The sequence below is a fragment of the Nyctereutes procyonoides genome, unplaced genomic scaffold (assembly GCF_905146905.1).
Source record: "Nyctereutes procyonoides isolate TBG_1078 unplaced genomic scaffold, NYPRO_anot_genome, whole genome shotgun sequence".
In the NCBI taxonomy this organism is placed as follows: Eukaryota; Metazoa; Chordata; class Mammalia; order Carnivora; family Canidae; genus Nyctereutes; species Nyctereutes procyonoides.
Genome location: NW_026575155.1, coordinates 16295067 through 16313086, shown reverse-complemented (window position 1 = coordinate 16313086; position 18020 = coordinate 16295067). Strand labels below are relative to the sequence as shown.

Below are 18020 nucleotides of genomic sequence, written 5' to 3'. Positions count from 1 at the left end.
ACTGACGCAGACCCACTCTCCCTCGGGCAGTCTACCTCAGCGAGGTTTTAATTCCTTCTGTGCGCACGCGTCTTGAAAGGCACGGTGCAAATCCCATTACTAGACACGGTTGTAAGTCACTGACGTTTAAAAACAGCTCCCCCCCCCAAAAAAAAATAAATAAAAACAGCTTCCACCATGATTTCAAATAGGGGCTTTGGTGCTCGCTTGTCTTTCCAGAAGTTCCCAGAGGGGTAACCACACTCCAGCCTCAATCATGGGGGAACTTAGCAACAATGCAGCTTGGGGGAGCTGCCGACAGGTGTGCTGCCTGCCATGTGCTCACAGAGAGGGGACCCGGGGGCGCCCACAGGCGTGAGAAGTGAGAGCGCCCCAGGCCCCAACCAAACGTCCTCGTGTGGTGCAGATCAGCTGCTACAATGTCTTTCTCCTACGAGGGTAGTTTTAGCGGCAGGAATTTTAACTCTTTAAAAACGAGGAAGATGCCTGAGCCAACCTATCAAGTGCCATTTAGGCCAATGACCCTGTTAAATATTGAAGACATGAGAGGCCGGCAACACGGCCCTTCCTGATTTCTCCCCTGACGGCACGAGGCCAGTCGCCGCCCGGCTCCCAGACGGCCTCCAGGTCCTCAGCCTCCTGCACACGATGCCACTCCTCCTGGTGGGAAGGCGCAAAGTGGATGTTACCGGGCTCCCCGGTGGTGCTGTGATGGGGGGTCGACGCGCTCCTCTACCCAAAAATTATTCAACAACGTATAGAAGCACAGACAGGTCCAGTGTGCACGTCAGGGTGAGTCTCAGGAAGGTGTGAGAGCAGGTGTGCGACGCTGAGCAGGACAATGACTGGGAAGACACAGCAGGTTCGCACCTGGGAACCGGGACCAACACCCCTGACTCGTCACACGCGGGTCCTGGGGGGTCTTGTGCCCAAATGTGAAGCACCTCGCTGTCAGGCCAGGGGTCCCCGGCACCTGAGCCCGTCGGGCAGCGCCGGGCCACACAGACAGCGATGGAAAGGACGCGGGTCTCTGGTGGCGACTTGGGGCGACAGTGAGAGTATCTGCAGCTCAAGCTCCCGCTGGAGGCCCTGAGCCTTCACCCTGGAGCGCTCACACACGCCCACAGCGCTCCTCGGCCTGCCCATGGCCCCTTCCCTCCGGGGGCCTCGCTGGCTGCTCCGAGGGCTGCCGTGGGTGCTGGCTGCACACGGTGTGGGGGTAGCCCAGCCCGTCGGAAGGCCGCCTGCCACGCTGGTGGAGCGCATGCCAGCCGGAGCAGGACCCAGAGAATGACTACCTCAGGGTTTTCTCCCAGTTCTGAGCATGAGGGACAAGGACAGGGACAAGCCGGGGACAGGCCGGCGTGGCCGGGGCTGCCCGACACCTCCAGGCAGGTCACAACACGCTGCAGACACGTTCTTCCAACTGGGTTTCTGTCCGTGTGCGGATGGAGCGGTGCGGGGTGGGACGAGGGTCGGGCCCTGGCGACAGGGTCTGCGGGCGGCCTCCACGGGGGGAGGGCACCTTGGCTGCCCACGCGCCTGGGCTGGTGGCCTCCCACTCGCAGGGGTGTCCTGAGGTCTATGATAAAAGCCAGAGACGGCTCCTCCCACGGGGGCTCCTCGGGGCCTGGGAACCACCCCACACTCCCCAAGACCCACAACTCCTTTAGCAAGGGTCGAAAGTCCTTCCTTCCCTCCCTGGGCTAACTCCTCCCCTAAATCACGCACGTGCTTATTATCCTTCTGGTAACTCTCCTTGTACCGTCCAACAATCAGGTTTACCTACGATCGGAAATGCAAATCCCTGGGGGGTAGAAAACTCATTCTTTTTTTTTTTTTTTTAAACTGTATCTTCTTTATTTTGCATACTTTAATCTCAGAATAAAATAAACAAACACAATACACATCCAAACCCCTTGTCAAATGTCATGAGGGCTCATTCTAAAGAGCGAGGCCGTGGAGTGGGAGGACGGGGCTCCAGGCGCTGGGGCAGGAAAGGCCCACCGGGGCCTGGAGCGCTCACCCCGCCTGTCGGGGGGCCGAGCTCCTGCAGCGCCCGCCTCTTCACCCGGAACAGAAGCAGCAATAATCGGATCAACAGAGGGGAAAGCTTCCAGAGAACAGACCGAGTGTGCACTGGAGGACACCTGTCAAGTGTGGGACAGAACCTGCAGCAGAGCCGATGTGTCTTCACCAGAAATTCCCCGATTCTGTGACTCTAAGACAGGACGCCAGCCCCACACCTGGGGCTCAGGGTTCCCCACAGCTGCCCTGCGGAGAAACGCCGCCCCGTGGGCTCGCTCCCACCACCTGGTGCCCCAAGCACAGACGGACTCGTGCAGACGGGCCAGCCCGGAGCACACGCGCCCCATCCACCCTCACACCCTCGCGTGGGTCGGGCTGGACCGGAGCCTCGAGAACCCCAGGCCCATGCTGTCCGCACCAGCTCGCGGACTCCCCACTCCCAGCAAGAACCTGTGTGTGCGCACCGGGCACGACAGCCAGAGAGGGGCGCGGGTGACTGGCCACGATCCAGCTCAGCATCTACGGGCACAACAGGGTGGCGTCCCTCCGACGGGAACTACCGCCTTCTACTGCATCCACAGACCACCCTGTAATCCCAGCACCCACCGCGGGGGAGGCGCGAGATAAGAGGAGCGGGAACGCTCGCCGTCAGGCACAGCTGCTTCCCCGAAGCTCGCCCAGCACCTGCTGGCGACAGGCCTGCGGCCCCCGAGGCTTCTCCAGGAAGGTCCCCAGTAGAGGAGCAATCCCAGAAGGCGGGACATGCCACCTGGGCCGAGCTCTGGACACGACCGGCCTGGGATGCACTCCCCGGCCGTCAGGGAGGTCCCGGTCCCAAGCAGGGACGTCTGTGGCACGCGGGGACAGGAGGGGGAAGTCCCCCACACCCGACTCACCAGTAGAAGTAATAGGCCAGGGCCACGGCGACCAGGGCGGCGCACACCCCCGAGAAGAGGCAGGCCGAGTAGCTGGACAGCATCTTCAGACCTGGTCCCGTGAGGCCGTGGAAGCGCGTGAGGAGGAGGCCGGCGGCCCGAGCGCCTGTCAGCCTCTGGCCAGAGGATGAGGACGAGGGATGCCGTCCAGGCCTACGCCGCCTGCGCCCGACCGGCCGGGGCTCCCGAGACCACGTGCTCGGCGGAAAGGGGAGCACGCGCTGGCGAGGTGCCACCCAGAAGCGCCCAGCAAGCCTCAGAGGCCAAGTCCGACGAGGACTGGGTTCCCTGGAGCAGCAGCTCGGAGGCCAGCCCTCCTGCGCCCGCTGCGGGCCGAGAGGTGCCCGCTAATCCAATAAGCAGCTTTGCTGAGAGCTGTAAACAGGTGGCGTCACGGGGCTTGGCCAGGACACGGGTCAGCGGGCCCCGCCCGGGCACCTGACCCGGGAACCCCAGACCCCGTAGCTCCCCACCTTTCGGGAGCTGGGGGGGGCAGTAAGATGACCCCACACAGCGTGGCCTGCAGGGTCAGCTGGTGAGGCGGGGCCCAGGCATGCCTGTCAGGCCTCCAAGGGTGGACAAACAGCCTCTACTTGGGTACACGGGTCCCGCTGTGACACACGAGGGCTCCAGGGTCGCGCGCACAACACCCAGTTCCCGACCCCAGGCCCCTCGTCCTCGGGGTCAGGACCCTGGGGAAGACTCACCCGTCTTACCCTGGAGAAATGGGGAATGCACGAAGATGGGAGGGGGCGCCCTCCCCCCGGGTCTCCTAGCCTGAGACTGCGGATCTGCACTGGGGCTGAGGGGAGACCCATGACCCGGGGACAGCAGGGTCACCTGTGAAACCTGCTCCCAGTGAAGAGGGCTCAGCGACGCCGGAGGAAGGGGGAGGGAGAGACCTTATTCTGGCCAGCGTACCTCCCAGTGGGGCTGTCACACTCTCCTGGGATGAAATGAAGCCGCTGCTGCGGGCACCCTCCAGGGCACCTGACCCGAGGCTGCCCCAGCGCCCCCCTCCCGCCCGCGTGCCCACCGCAGACCCCGCACTCTGCACCGCGGAGGACCCCACGGCCTCGAACGCCTGACCCGCCCCCAGGGCGCCAGAGTGACTGGGCGGCATGGGAACGTCCCGGGGTCCCTGAGGCGGTCGGTCCTGGGGCCCCTGACAGGTCATCACAAGGCTCCTTCTAGAGGCCTCGGTCTGGCTTCGGGCCCGAGAAGCCTCGGGAGAGGAGGCGGTCACTGCCCTCCGCCCTGGCCATGGGAAGGGGCTCCGGCTCCGGGGGATTGCCCTGAGCAGCACCTTGCTGGCTAAGGCTTTCCGAGTCCTTAATCTGTCCTTGGAGGGCGGGCTCCCACAGAGGCCCCGGAAACCACCCTGCTCCCCGCCAGGCATCCAGACTCTGCCTTTCCAACAAGTCACGAAAAGAAAACCCTCCTCTCTCGGAGCTGCTCAGCAGGCGCGTCTGCAGGACCACCCCGGGGGCCTCTGTGCCTGTGCCGTGTGGGGACGCCGGCCTGTGATCCCGGAGGCCCCAGGGGGCCCCAGCACTGGGCCAAGGTCTCCATGAAGGGCGGCAGGGGCCCCCGACTTGCCCTGCGAGGTGGCACCTGAACCGACCTTGGCCCGGGGCCGTAATGCACAGACACCTGGGCGGACTCTGAGGCCGGGCTGGCCCTGCCCTCCTTGGGAACGGCCATCTGTCGGCCACTGCCCCGGGACTCCTGTGCTCCAGCCCCGGCCCCCACGGCATGGCCACAGTGGCTCGTGTGCAGTAGACGCTGAGTCACAGCCCACTCCCAGCTGCCTCTGCCCCGCCCCCCCCACCTGCCGAATTCCAGGCCCCTGAGACCGGGTGGGTCATGGGTTCCTGCACCCCCCCCCCACAGCTGCGGGCCCCTCTGACCTGCTCGGCCTCGAGCCTGCAGCCCCCGGGGCTCCTCCGGGCCACCTCCGGGCCCGTGGTCAGTGCCCGGCCTCCGGAGGCTGAGACACTCTGTTCACCGGGGTCTACATCTCGCTTTCCACTGGATCTGGGCCCCTGGAGGACAGCGACACACTCACCCTCTGTCGCGGGGCTGGGTACCATCCCTTGTGTGCCAAGGGCCCCGACACGTGGGGAACAGAGAACAGGGGATGGTCGGGCCGAACAGGGCCACTGCCCTGCCTCTGGCATCCCCGGTTTCCACGCGGGGCACCAGGTAGGCTGCAGGAGTGTGGTTCTCTGGCTGGAGGGCTTCAGGCTGTGGTGGCAGGAGGCCCGCTGGGGTGGCCCTGGCCAGAGGGCGCACAGCAAGGCCCGGACCCTGGCCCCGGCTGAGCCTCAGTCTCCCCCACTGTCAGGTGTGAACAGCTGTTACTACCGGGGTGGGACGGGATGACACTGAAGAGATGAGCCCAGGGAAAGAGCACCGATCCCAGGCCCCTCCCCGGGGAGGGCACAGGCCGCAGACATGAAAAGAAATACCCAAGATTCCTCCCCAGGCTCGGAGCCAAACCACGGCAAAGTCTCAAGCCCGTTCCCGGTTATGCTAACCGTACGGGATGTCAGAATAGCTATAAATCCTATTATGCTCTTTCTGTTACGTATGTAAAATCTGGAAAGTTTAGATCTTGCCTGTATTTGTTTTGTGTTTCTGCTGGACGGAGGCCCCACCGGGCAGGGTGCTGACCCAGGCCGCGCCATCCAGGCCTCACCGTCCAGGGCCGAGGGCCGACCCCGCTCCCCACCGGGCGTGCGGCTCCCACCCTCCATGCCGCCTCGTTAAAGTCAAGGGGGGGGCGAAGCTGATTTGAACGTATCGCACAAGAAAACGTCACAGGAATATAATCTCGACATTATTTCCCAGGACCTGAAAATTCATGATTTATACTGAAACGGTAAGAGAAGATGAAAGAGTGCGTTGATAGAAATTCAGGGACATGAAAGTATCCCTCAAGACTACCTATGACTTTTCCTGAGACCGGACAGTTTCTTTGCACGGAGCTCCCACACTCCCTCTTACACACCGGCTGGGGCAGCTCAGGGTGGAAGGGAGTCTCGCGTCACCAGTGGACAGGAACAGCCAGCAGGCACGGGGCCATGCCAGCGACAAGCACATTGTGAGGACCATGGTTTAGTTTCAAAGCCCCCCGCCCAGCGGCGAGCCCCGTGACAGGGAGGAGGACAATGGGCGGCGGGAGGGCCCCTGAGGAGGGCTGACACTCTCTTGTCCAGGACCTGCCAGGCGCCACGAGCCCCTGCCCTGGGAAAACAAGGCTCCAACACACACCCAGGTGCAAAGCAGAAGCAGAGAGTCAACTGCCAGAAAGTTCATAAAGTGCAACCACTGGGAGGCTGGGTGGCGGGGGGTCTGAGGCCAGGGGTGCAGAGACAGCCCCTGGGAGCCCCCCCTGCTCCCAGGGCTGCTCAGCGAGCGGCGCCTCTCTCCAGCCCCCAGGACAGAGGCCTCCGGGGGAGACGGGGTTGGGGGGAGCACAGCCAGCTGGGACGGTCCCCCGCTGCCCTGTCAGTCTCCTGGCCTGGGAGCCCCCGGCCCCATCCCATGCTCTCTGCTCGCCTGCAGTCCTGGCGCGTGCACTGTGTCCCTGCTCAGCAGAGTGGGGACAGTCCCCGGCTGCCCTGGCTCCACACAGAAGTGGAGGCCCTGTACTCGCTTCCCCCCCTAGTGGACCCCCCAACCCCCCGACCATCCCAAAATCGGGTACAGATGACCCGAGTTAACGGGGAGAGCTTGTTAACGCAGCAGGTGGGAGAGGACAGGTTGGACGAGAGACCCCACGGGCCAGGCCCAGGCATGCTGCTGAGGGGCTACAGGGGACCCTGCCCAGTGCGGGAGGCCACCCTGGGACACGTGGGCGAGAGAACCCAGAGGTCACACCCAGACACACGGGTGGGAGGCCAGGCAGGCCAGGCCAAGGCCAAGCTAAGTGACAGGTGCAGCACGAAAATTACTCATCCAACCATCACGATGGCTCTGCCCTCCGGGCAGTAGAGCCGACTCCACGCCTCCCGGCCCCAAATCACCAAATAAGTGGCAGACCCGGCATCTGAAACCAGGTTCGACTGACGTGGCCTCTGAGTGCTCTGCGCCCCACGCACCCCGAGTGGCCAGTTCCACCCCAGGCCCCCAGGGGTGAACCCAGCCGCTCCCAGGGGCTGGGCCAGGGCGTCTCCACACCCCAGACACTTGCGACACCGCAGCCAGTCATTGTTCCCCACGGTCCCCCAGAGACACTGTGGACTCCAGGTGTTGCCCCGCGCTGCCCGACACCTGCAGAGCAGGGGCCACAAAGCGCGGGGGTTCCAGGAGGGGCGCCCTGGGAGCTCCTGCTCTGCGGCGAGCCTCTGGCTGCCGGACTCACAGACAGACGTGTCCCGGCAGGTCTCCGCACAGAGGCTCACGGCATTTATTAGGTTAACGAGACACGGCCAGCCCCCTGGGAAGGCGCCATCTCACCAGCCTGTTTATCCAGATTTCGCTCTGCGTGAGGGCTGGGGACAGACCCTCCCGGTGCCAGCCACACATCGCAGGATAAGCCACAAGGAGAGGAGTCACCAAAAGCCCCGTACGACCCCCCAGGAGTCCTCGCCAGCCCCTCCTGCCGACGGGCACGACCCACACCTCCTTCCTGCACCCAGGGTGTCCTCCCCACTGACCACTTGGACACGGAGCTGCTCCAGCTGCTCCGGTGGTCCCAGGGAGTAGCGGGGGGGTGGGGCGGCTGCGGCCCCGACGTGGGAGGAGCATCCCCCAGCACCTCTGCAGGACATGGCTGAGGGGCGCCCTCTGCTCCGTGGGGACCCGGGGCCGCGGGGGCCTGTCTTCCACCCAATCCCCCACCCCCAGCTTTAAACGCACCAACAGATGAGGAGGTAACAGGAATCCCCCCCACTCGTGGAAAGGCTGTTTGCTCTGAGTCAGTCCGGGGTGAAGGAGGCGGTGGCGGTGGCGGTGGCGGAGGCTCCGGGGAGGCCGCGCTCGGGGCTGGCTGACACGCCGCCCTGCTAATCCACAGCGGGACGCGCGCACAACACGGGTTACTATGCAAACCAAACACGAGTAAACAGCCTGAGGTGCGAGCACACGAAAGCCGGCGACCAAATCTCAAGCGCTTTGAGGCGTCTTCGGGACCTCTCGCTGCCAGAGGCTGTGTGTGCGGCTTGTTGTGACCGCGTGGGGCATTGACGCAGGCCGATCCGGTGACCATGCATGGGGGGGGGTCACAGCCGCAGGCGTCCTGGGAGTACGCGGCCACTCTTGGGGAGGGCCTCACGTGTCCAGGGTGGGCTTGGGATGACCGGCCACGCCCCCGCGGACACGTGGCCCGGCTCTCCGGCCCTCGGCTGCCTTGGGGAACCACGCACTGGGGTAAGGAGGATGCATTCTTACTCTTTCAAGGCTCCACCCTTGGGACTGGTTGGCAGGCTGTGCGTCCCACCTGCAGCCCCTGAGTTAGGCAGGGCCATCCAGGGCTGGCCGATGCGGAGCAGGAGGCGCGCACACGGCCCTGAAGCACCTGCCAGCAACACCAAGTGCCTGGCAGTGAAGCATCACCCAGGCGGCTCGTTTCGACACAAGAATCACTGCGAAGAGTTCTGCTGCGGCTTCAGGCCACGCGCTCGGCACATGGACAGCACGGCCTGTGGGCTCCTGTTCCTAGGCAGGGGCCTACGTCACTCCCGGGAGGCCCCCGGGGCTGGGGCACGTCTCCACGAAAGCCGAGGCTAAGCCAGCACACGGCTGGATGAGGCTTGAGCGTGAGGCTCCTCCTGCGGGTTCACAGGACCTGGCAAGTGCCCGCCCCAGGGGGTGCCTGGGGGGTGCTCCACCCATGCCCCCCACTTGCTGGTTTGGTCTGACCCAGGGGCCGGTGCACAAAGCCCTGCTGTACTAGGTGATGGTGGCAGTGACAACAGTCGCGTGGAGGACACCTGTTCCTAGTGGCAGATACCTGGTGGGGGGGGTCTCATGGGGAGGAGGACAAGCTGGGCTGGACCCCCACCTCCCACCTCTGCAGGACGGCCAGGGGCTGGAGCAAGCCCAGGGCCGGGGGGGCGTGTCTCCCCAGGAAGCCCCCCGCCTTCCTCCCCTGCCTGCTCTGGGCCACCGGGCCGTGCCCAAGGCTGCCCTGCCGGGCGGCGGGACCAACAGTCCCCTGGGCGTGTCCCGGGCGCCCTTCCACTCCCCCCTCCCAGAGAAGTGCGCCTGCCAGGCCTCAGCCCCTGAGCCGTCCTGTCTCCCGCAGAGGAAGCCGCCCACGAGCTGGACGGCTGCCATGTGGCCCCCATGGCAGCAGGCGGGGCCTGCCTGTCCCCACAGCCCCGAGTGGGCGCCTGAGTTCTAGGACCGCAAGCAAGATGCTCTCACAGAGCTGGAGTTTGCGGTCTTCCGTGGGGTGACGTCTGTAAGCGCCCTGCGCAGGCGCTGTCACCATCCCCCGGCATCCCGATGGCCCGCGTCTCTGCTCATCCAGCCCTCACGGCACTCCCGGGAGATGAGCACTCACGAGATTCACTTTACAGATGAGGAAACTGAGGCACAGAGAGGTCACGCAACTTGCCCGAAGTCACGCAGCGAGGAAGCCGCAGAATCAGGACCCTAACCCAGGCACCCACCTGCACAACCACCGCCTCCATAAACAGGGCCTGCGTCCCAAGCAACCGGGACGCCCAACGGAGCAGAAATACCTGTTCTCTCTTCCCACGGAAAGGCGGGTGTCCCCGGTGGCTGACATCACGGGCCCCCAGCCGGGGAGACCGGCTCCAGCTGATAAGACGCTGCCTGCGGGGACCCTGCTGAAAGCTGCCTTCTCTGGTCTGACTAACTTCCCGAATCCGGTCTGGGCAGATGGGGAACATCTGCGCAGACCCGCCCTTCGGGCTGGGAGGCTGGGATGTCACACCCAGCTCAAACATGACATTTAAAGTACACTCAGCTCTCGAGCCCTAATGAGAAGATGAAAATTAGCTGTGAGTAGGACATTCTTGCCGTAAAAATGTGGAACGACGCAGAAGCAGAGCCGGGAAAGGGAGGTCGGCCGTCGTCCCCACCCCACGCCCGGAGCCGATGGCCCTTCTGATGGCTGCAGGCTCCACACGCTGCCACTCAGCTGACACCCAGGGGTGCCACCACTTGTTTCTGTCACGTGGGGCCCTCTGCCAGGGGCTGAAGTTTCCCGTGCCGCCGAGCTCCCGGGCTGGCACCTGATCCCCGAGGGACAGCAGGAGGCGGGGCCTGTGGAGGGGACTCCCCGGGCTGGGGTCAGTGCCATTAGGAAAGAGACCCTGGGAGTGTCCCTGCCATCCCCACTGTCCCCACTGTCCCCGCCGCAAGGACCCAGAGAGGCCGCCAGCCGTGAGACCGGAAGGGGCCTCCCCCGACGCCAAGCCCGCGGCATCCTGGTCCGGGCCTCCCGGCCTCCGCAAGTGTGGGAAATGCGCGCGTGCTGTTTCAAGCTGGCCGTCACGTCCCCGTCCACCTGGGACCCTGTGCCCTCCCCGCTGGCGGGACCCCGAGGCAGCCGTCCACAGCCCTGGCCTCCGCACCCCCAGGCCGCGCACTTGGGTCGTTCCTGGGCGGTGGGGGTGTCTGCCTCGAGGGGAGCTCTCAGGTCTCCTGGTCTCGTCGGGGCAGGGGTGGGGGAGGTGCTCCACCGCCCAGATGTCCCCCAACAGGCCCCAGCACTTTCTGCGGCAGAGACCCCTCCTGCAGCTAGGCTCACCCCGGCGGGCTGCCCCACCCACGGCAACAAGTTTGGGGAAAACCCGCTGTTTGCACTTAGGTCACTTTGCCCAGCTGCTTGTGTCACATCGCGGTTTCACTAACATGGAGCCCTGGAAACGTCCGTGCAAAGCAGGGAAGGAGAAGCGGTCGTTCCCGCTGACATCTGGCTGAGTCCTCTGGGAACGTCTGTAAACACGAGGAGCCAGTGATCAAATCACCAGAGGGAAGGGACGCCGCACCTCCAGCAGCCAACAGCTCCGGGGGCCAGGGCATCCAGCACCCCCAGGCCCTGCTCTCCTGCCCCCACCTCTGGTTTCCCAATGACCCAGGGGGCAGGCCCACAGCGGGCGGCGCGCTGCACCCCTTCCTGCTGCCCGTGCTGGCGCCAACGGCCGTCGTCCGGTTGTGAAACGCCCGGATCAGTGTAGTAAGGGCGCGGGCAGCGTAATTCAGGAGCAAGTGCTTGTACCTCCCGCCACCCGTGCCCGCGTGGGGCCCGCGCCAAAGCCTCCGCACCCGTGGCCAGGCCGTCCAGGCCCCCGTGTCACGCGGGACAGTGGGCCGGGCTCCGGGTCCCGCTCCAGCCCACACAGACCAACCCCCAGGAAGACCACGGACAACACGTCCTCTCTCTAACGTCTGGGTGCTTCTTCGGCAGCACCGCCCCCAACCCGAGGACTCCGTGCTCCACGTGTGTCCCCACGTGTGTCCCCGTGCACACACGCTCCCTGAGAGCCCTGCTCAGGCACATGTGGCCCTGCCCCACCCCGGGCTCCAGCCGCGCGTGTGTCAACCTGCCGGCTAGACCAGCCGCTCGCTCGGCCCAGGAAAGCAGAAGCGACAGCTCGGCCGCCCCGTCTCCATCGCTGCGGGGTAGGAATTCTCCAGGTTTCACAACCGCTGGAGGCAGAGTGGAGGCAGCGCGCTCCGGGGCGGCGGGAGGGACAGGGAGGGACGGGGAGGGACGGGGAGGGGAGCCTGCCCTGACGTGACCAGCCACGGCCCCCGGGGGGGGGGGGAGAGCTTAGTTTAACGCCTGTCGACTTGGGCCGCCGCAACCGAAACCCCGTCCTCTCAATAGGCGTCAAACAGGCGCAGGGGAGCCCCTGCGGCCGCCCGTCCTGCGGGGCCCTGAGGCCCCTGCACTAACTCCCGGGGGCCCCCAGCTCGGCCGCTCCGTCCAAGGGCTCAAGGGCCGCGCGGTCGCGGACGTTGAACCGTGGGGCTCTGCCGACGGTGGTTACTCAAGTGACACTTGTGGCAGACGGCCTCTGGCCACCCTGACCAGGGAGGCGGGACGGGCTCAGAAGGCACTTTGCAGCGTGGCCTGACAGGTGCCGGGGTGCAGAGTCCAGCACTGGACACGACCCCGAGGCAGGCTCAGGGTTAGGTGGGACGAGCCCCGAGCACCTGGCACACCCAGCAGGGCCTAAGCGCTCCTGCAGGCCGAGCGGGTGAGTAAGGAACCCGGCCCGGCCCTGCTCTCCGGGACCCCGCAGAGGGTGCAGACCCGCACACGGTGGGGGGGGGAGCCCTAATTTCCTGCTGGAGAGCAGCGCGCCCGCCCTTACCTGAGGGCTCCCGGGTCAGGGGAGCTGGGCAGTCCCTCGAAAGCCTCCCGGGTGCACAGTGCTGGCTTTTATCCTGCCCTCTGCTCCTCCCGGTGCCACGGGGAGGCGGGGTCTGCAAGGTGTCCTCTTCACCCATGACCTGCACCCCGTGCAACCAGGAAGGCGGGGACGGCCAGCAGTGCAGCCTGGGGCGCCGCTGCCCACGTCCGGCTGGATCGGCTCCAACTGGGGCCACTGAGCAAATGGGGAACAGCTCCTGCTTGACGGGAGCCATGACCCTTCTCCTTTTTATTTCCACAGAGACCAGAGGCAGGGACCTGACCGGCCTCCCACACGGGAAACAGCAATGCCAGCCAACAGGGCCAGCGGCACCGACGCGTGCAGCGCGGTGACAAGGGGACAAGAGCACAGGGGGCAAGACGCCCCCTCCCCTGAACTCAGGTCCTGGGTTCTGGAACACTGGCTACTCTGCAACGCCGTCCTCCCAGGGTCCACTGCCCCTTGCTTCCGTCCCAGCGAGACAGATGTTCGGTCAGGCAGGCTCCTGGCAGCCAGGGAGGGAAGGTCCCAGCCTCATGCCCGCGGTGGCCGTGTCTGGCCTGGGGCACAGAAGCCACTAGGGGGAGCCTGGGGAGAGCTCTTCCAAAGGGAAATGGCCCAGACGTGCCTTCTCCTTCCTGCCTGGAACGCAGATGAAAGGGCCAGGAGCAAGCAGCCCTCCTGAGACCAGCAAGCCACGGTCAGCGGGACAGAAGCTGAGGAGGAGCTCAGAGGAAGCCTGGTCCCTGGGACCTGTGGAGCTGGGGTCCTGCCTGCCCTGGGCTGGCAGCTAACGGGAGGGGAAGCGGCCTGTGCGCACTGGTCACCGCACTCATACGTGGACTGAGCCTGCTCCTCAGGGAGCATCAGCAGAAACTATCCTGGGGTGTTTAAGGGACACCCCCGCCCACAACCCTGGTCCATGAACATGGAGATACAGCCAATCCCAGAAACAAAAACAAAATCAAACAGAAAAAAAAAAAACAGAAAGGCCAAAAACAGGGACCACACAGAGAAAGATGTGTGTTTTGCGCACGCCCACCCATCGATCAACGCAGACGGGCAGAGATCACCTGCAGAAAGGCGGCTATTCTCACACTGCCTTACAAAATAAAATCAAACTCCGCTACAGGTAAGAGAAAGACTTCAACCTAGGTAGTTTAGCAGGGTTGGAAACAATACATGTGTACTGGGAAAATGCAAAATATAAAAGGAGGATTCAGAACTCTAGGATGGGACAGTGGGCTGTCAGACTGGGTGAAACGAGATGAGACAAGACAGGAATATTTATGATGCTAGGAACTGAACTTCCTAAAGAAGATCTTACAGTCTTGTCTCTGTGCACCAATAACCCACAGCTCTTTCCGTAAAGCAGACGTCACAGGGGACGCTGAAGAACAAACCCCTGCGTGCTGATAACGAGAGACATGGGTACCTATCTTTTGATCCAAGAAAGAACAAGGGGGCAGGAGATTGGTGAGGCAGGAACAGAAGCAGGTGGATCTAGGCCTCTGGAGCTGATCCGGTCACTAACGAGGACCACAGCTTCTTTCAACTGCCCCTGGGGACATTCCCGTAGTCAGCAACAGAGAAATAATCAACACATCCCGAATCATATCTGAAGTACAGACGATATTTGCTAGTAACTAATAACAAGATCAGAAAACAGGGCCTTTCCGCTGAGAGGCAAGCATCCCCCTCTTAGCTGGTCCTCTTGGGGGGACGCAGAAACCAAAACCGCAATTTCTAAAAAGCACGATGAAACAGAAGCCCTACTTGGAAGGAAAGCTATCACGTTAGATATCTAAGTCTTTAGGAACGAGAGCATGAAAATAAGGCAATCAAGCTTCCAACTCAAAAAGCTAAAAGAGGATTACGAAGCCAGGAAGGAATTAATAAAAGCAAACATTGAGTTTTAAAAATTTAATTAATAGCTATCCTTGAAAAAAAATCAATGAAACAGTTAAGTCACCCATAGCAATGAACACTAATCAAGAAAAACTAGAGTGAAAATACACAAAATGAGAAAACAGGGAATAACCATCCAAAGAAAACATTTTTTTTAATCATGGAAATAATTGCACTTGTCTGTGCAAATAAATTTAATAGCCTAGATAAAATGGGTATTTTCTAGATGGAAAAATACGCTGGAAAAATACACAAAGAAAGTGACCACAAAAAAGATAGAAAATTTAAGTAGAACTATTTTATTTAAATATTTATTTCAGAGCAAGAGACTGAGCGCACAAGCAGGAGGGGCAGAGCAGGAGAGATCCCAAGCAGACTCCCCACTGAGAGCTGAGGGTGGAGCCCAAAACCGGGGCTCGATCCCATGACCCTGAGATCACGACCTGAGCCGAGACCAAGGGCTGGATGCTCAGCCGACTGAGCCCCCCAGGCGCCCCAAAGCAGACCTATTTTTATAGAATTAAAATATATCTGTCCACTACCTCTAGTGAAAGATGCCAACTCAGAGGTTGGAGGTTGTGCAAATTCTACCCAACGTGGAGGAACAGATGATCTTCATTCTATTTAAGCTTTTCCGGAACAGAGAGGAAGACAGGAGATGTCCGCATGCCTCTTATGGAGACGGCACGGCACCAAACGTCCCCACGACGAAGAGCCCGGCGGAAGGAGGCCTGTCTACGTCGATGGCTCCCACGTGTGACACGAGGAGCCTGGGGTCCCCGAGCTCCCAGCAGGGGACACGGAATCCCGTTTCCCCGTGTGTCTTGATGAGCCCGAATCGTCTTTATGTACCTCAACCAAACACCACGGGGAATTCAGAAGCAGGTGACTGCGGCTGCCTCCTCTGTTGCCAGGCCTTAAAGAGACTCGTAGAAGTATAAAAGTGCACCGCTCTCTGCACCCATGGGTTCCGTCATGGAAAATGTAGTTTTTCTTTTTTTTTTTTTTTTAAGATTTTATTTATTTATTCATGAGAGACACACACACAGAGAGGCAGAGACACAGGCAGTGGGAGAAGCAGGCTCCACGCAGGGAGCCCTATGTAGAACTCGATCCCAGGATCCCGGGGTCACTCCCTGGGCCGAAGGCGACACTAAACCGCTGAACCACCCAGGCTGCCAGCTTTTCTTTTTTAAAAAAGATTATTTGTGTTAACATGTCATCAGTTTATTGCTTCTGTTTTATTTTTATTTTTTTAAGATTTTATTTATTTATGAGACACACAGAGAGAGAGGCAGAGACACAGGCAGAGGGAGAAGCAGGCTCCCTGTGGGGAGCCCGATGCGGGACTCGATCCCAAGACCCCAGGGTCACGCCCTGAGCCGGAGGCAGACGCTCAAGCACTGAGCCACCCAGGTAACCCTATTGCTTCTGCTTTAAAGGGACTGTTAAGTAAATATTTTTAAGTGTTCTCAGTGTTAGTTTCTCAAATGGTCTATACGGGCGGTAGGATTTCTTGAGCAAGATACTGCTGAGATTTGGGGCCAGAAGACTGCTTGTTACGGAGCTGTGCTGCGCAAGGCAGGCTGTCTGCCGGCGGCCGTGCCTGCCCACTGGTGGCCGGGAGTGACTCCCTGCGCCACCGGCTGTGCTGACCAAACGCCCGACGTTGCCAACTGTCCCCTTGGTGGTGATGGGGCAATCACCCCCCGGTGAGACCTGCAATAGATATGACTCACACACACAGGAAAGCTCTCTGGAGCCCTCGACAATTTTGAGAGTGTAAAGACAACAGAAGTTTGAGAACCTCTGCTCTCTGCCAATGAAGGTGAATACCAAAACCTGGTGTAAAAAAAAAAAAAAAAGAGCAAACCAAATCTAATAGCATGTGAAAAAGACAATAAGACATCATGACCAAGTGGGGTTTGTGCTCCGCTCTGCAAGGGTGGTTTGAGATTAGGAAATCTATTCATAAAATCATTTTTTTCTCTTTAACAAAAATGCTGGGCCGGTAACTTAACAAATTTCAATGTCGCTTCCTGACAAAGACACTCAACAAAGCAAGAGTCGATTTCAAATATGCTACATACTCGTTGCCTGCTTCCCGGCGAGGGGGTAACTTCACTCAGCGCAGAGACACGCAGGGGCGCCCGAGCCGACACCAGCAATGAGAGGAGCGGCCGTGGCCTAACGGGCCAGGTGCGCGAGTGTAGACGGGATGATCGCTATAGACTCGCTGCCGCATATCGATTCCCGCCACGGCGTTACGACAGCAGATAGGAACCCTCCTGTCCAAATCTGCTTTATACCAGGACGCAGGAACGTTCACCCCAGAAAACCGGTGAATCGAGCTATCGGCGGTATGAGGTAAAGGAAGAAAACAACGTGATGCTTTCATTAGATTCCAGAAAAGCCGGTGGTGAAGCTCAGCACCACCCACGGCTGTTGGAGGCACCCACCTGGAGGCTCCTATTCCTCGGACGACTTGCCACAGCCACTGTGTGGAGGCCGGTAAAGACCCAGCACCGAGGGGACCCGACAATCCTCGGGGCCGTTCCCGGGGTTCGGCCGGATGCCCTGTGGCACCAACACCACTGCCCCACGGCGCCACCGTCCTCCCTCTCCGCGGCCGCTCGGCAGCCCACACACCTCTGAAGGGCATCCACCCTGCGAGCCATCTGTGCCCTGGCCGAGCCTTCTGGGACACGCTGCGGGGCCCCGACCCCCCTCTTCAGCACCTGGGGCAGCAGAGGTGAGCTCGGCCGCCTGGCCTCGGCCCCAGTCGTCGGGGGACACACCTCCTAACTCCGATCCCCACGGAGGTGAAGGAGCAGAGGCCCTTGGGCAACGCCAGGGCCCGGCCGAGAGGGTGGCTCCCAGCCCTCGGTCCTCCCTCCTCAACTAGAGCGTGGGGGCAAAGCCAAAGGCACGCCACACCTGCGGGTGCTCCCACACACGGCGACGCCGGACGTGCCCTCGATTTTCAGTTCTAGTCACCGCGGGGTGAGGAGCCGCGGAGCAGACGGTGTGCCCACAGCCCCGTGTCTGCACCTGCCGAAGGAACACGAACACCGCGCCCCAGCGCTGCACCTCTGCTGTGTCCCCACAGGGCGGGCGCAGTATGGAATGTTCCAGAAAGCACACGCGGCTCGGCGGAAGGGGAATCTGCCCCAGGTCACTGTCTGCCTACAGCCTCCCTGTCATCTCGGGGACTTACAAACAGCACCGGCCACGGACAGAAGTGGAGAGAGCCCATGTGTGGCGGCGGCGGGCGAGTCCACGCTCAGGACACCGGGCGGCAGGCCAGGCGAGGCATAGACACTGCAGAGCCCTGGGCCCATCATCCCCCCTCCACGGACGCTGTCCCCACTGCGCTCACCTGATGCCCGGCCGGCCCCTCAACACCACCAGGGCACCGTCCTGCAGGGCCTCGGAGCCACGCGCGCACACTGCAAGTCCTGAAGGCACAGTCTGGTTCTCATCAACTGATAAGGGGGCAACTGAGCTCTGAACCAGGACGCAGACATTTCCTCTAACGTGTGGGTGCGTGCACACGGATGTATACACACGCGCACTCCAGAACACGCGTGAGAAAGGAGGTCTTCTCAATCACGGAGAGCTCTGTGTCGGAAAAGACTTCCGGGCCGAGTCACAGTCACGGGTGCAGACATACATTATGACACGTAAGCGTGTTTTTGAAAACTCTGTGTATGTGTTTATGTGTATGTTTGCAAGTTCCGGAAGGATCAACCATAAGCCAGGAGGAAGAGCAGGGCTTGCACTACAGAATGAAATCTTGATTATTTAT

General features: G+C 61.7%; 1 protein-coding gene across 5 annotated transcripts in view; it reads right to left on the bottom strand.

Annotated features, from left to right (window-relative positions):
- Window positions 1-18020, bottom strand: part of AGPAT3 (1-acylglycerol-3-phosphate O-acyltransferase 3) — an 86068-nt gene that overhangs the window by 37725 nt on the left and 30323 nt on the right. The window contains exon 1 of one of the 5 annotated variants that reach the window (XM_055313701.1): window positions 12266-12343. The exons of 1 other annotated variant lie outside the window; for it this stretch is intronic. The gene's annotated coding sequence lies outside the window, so the exon portion shown is untranslated. Of the gene's footprint in view, window positions 1-7829; window positions 7854-9658; window positions 9778-10796; window positions 10874-12265; window positions 12344-18020 lie in introns of those variants that run through there. 3 more of the 5 variants (XM_055313704.1, XM_055313703.1, XM_055313705.1) reach the window with 3 other exon arrangements.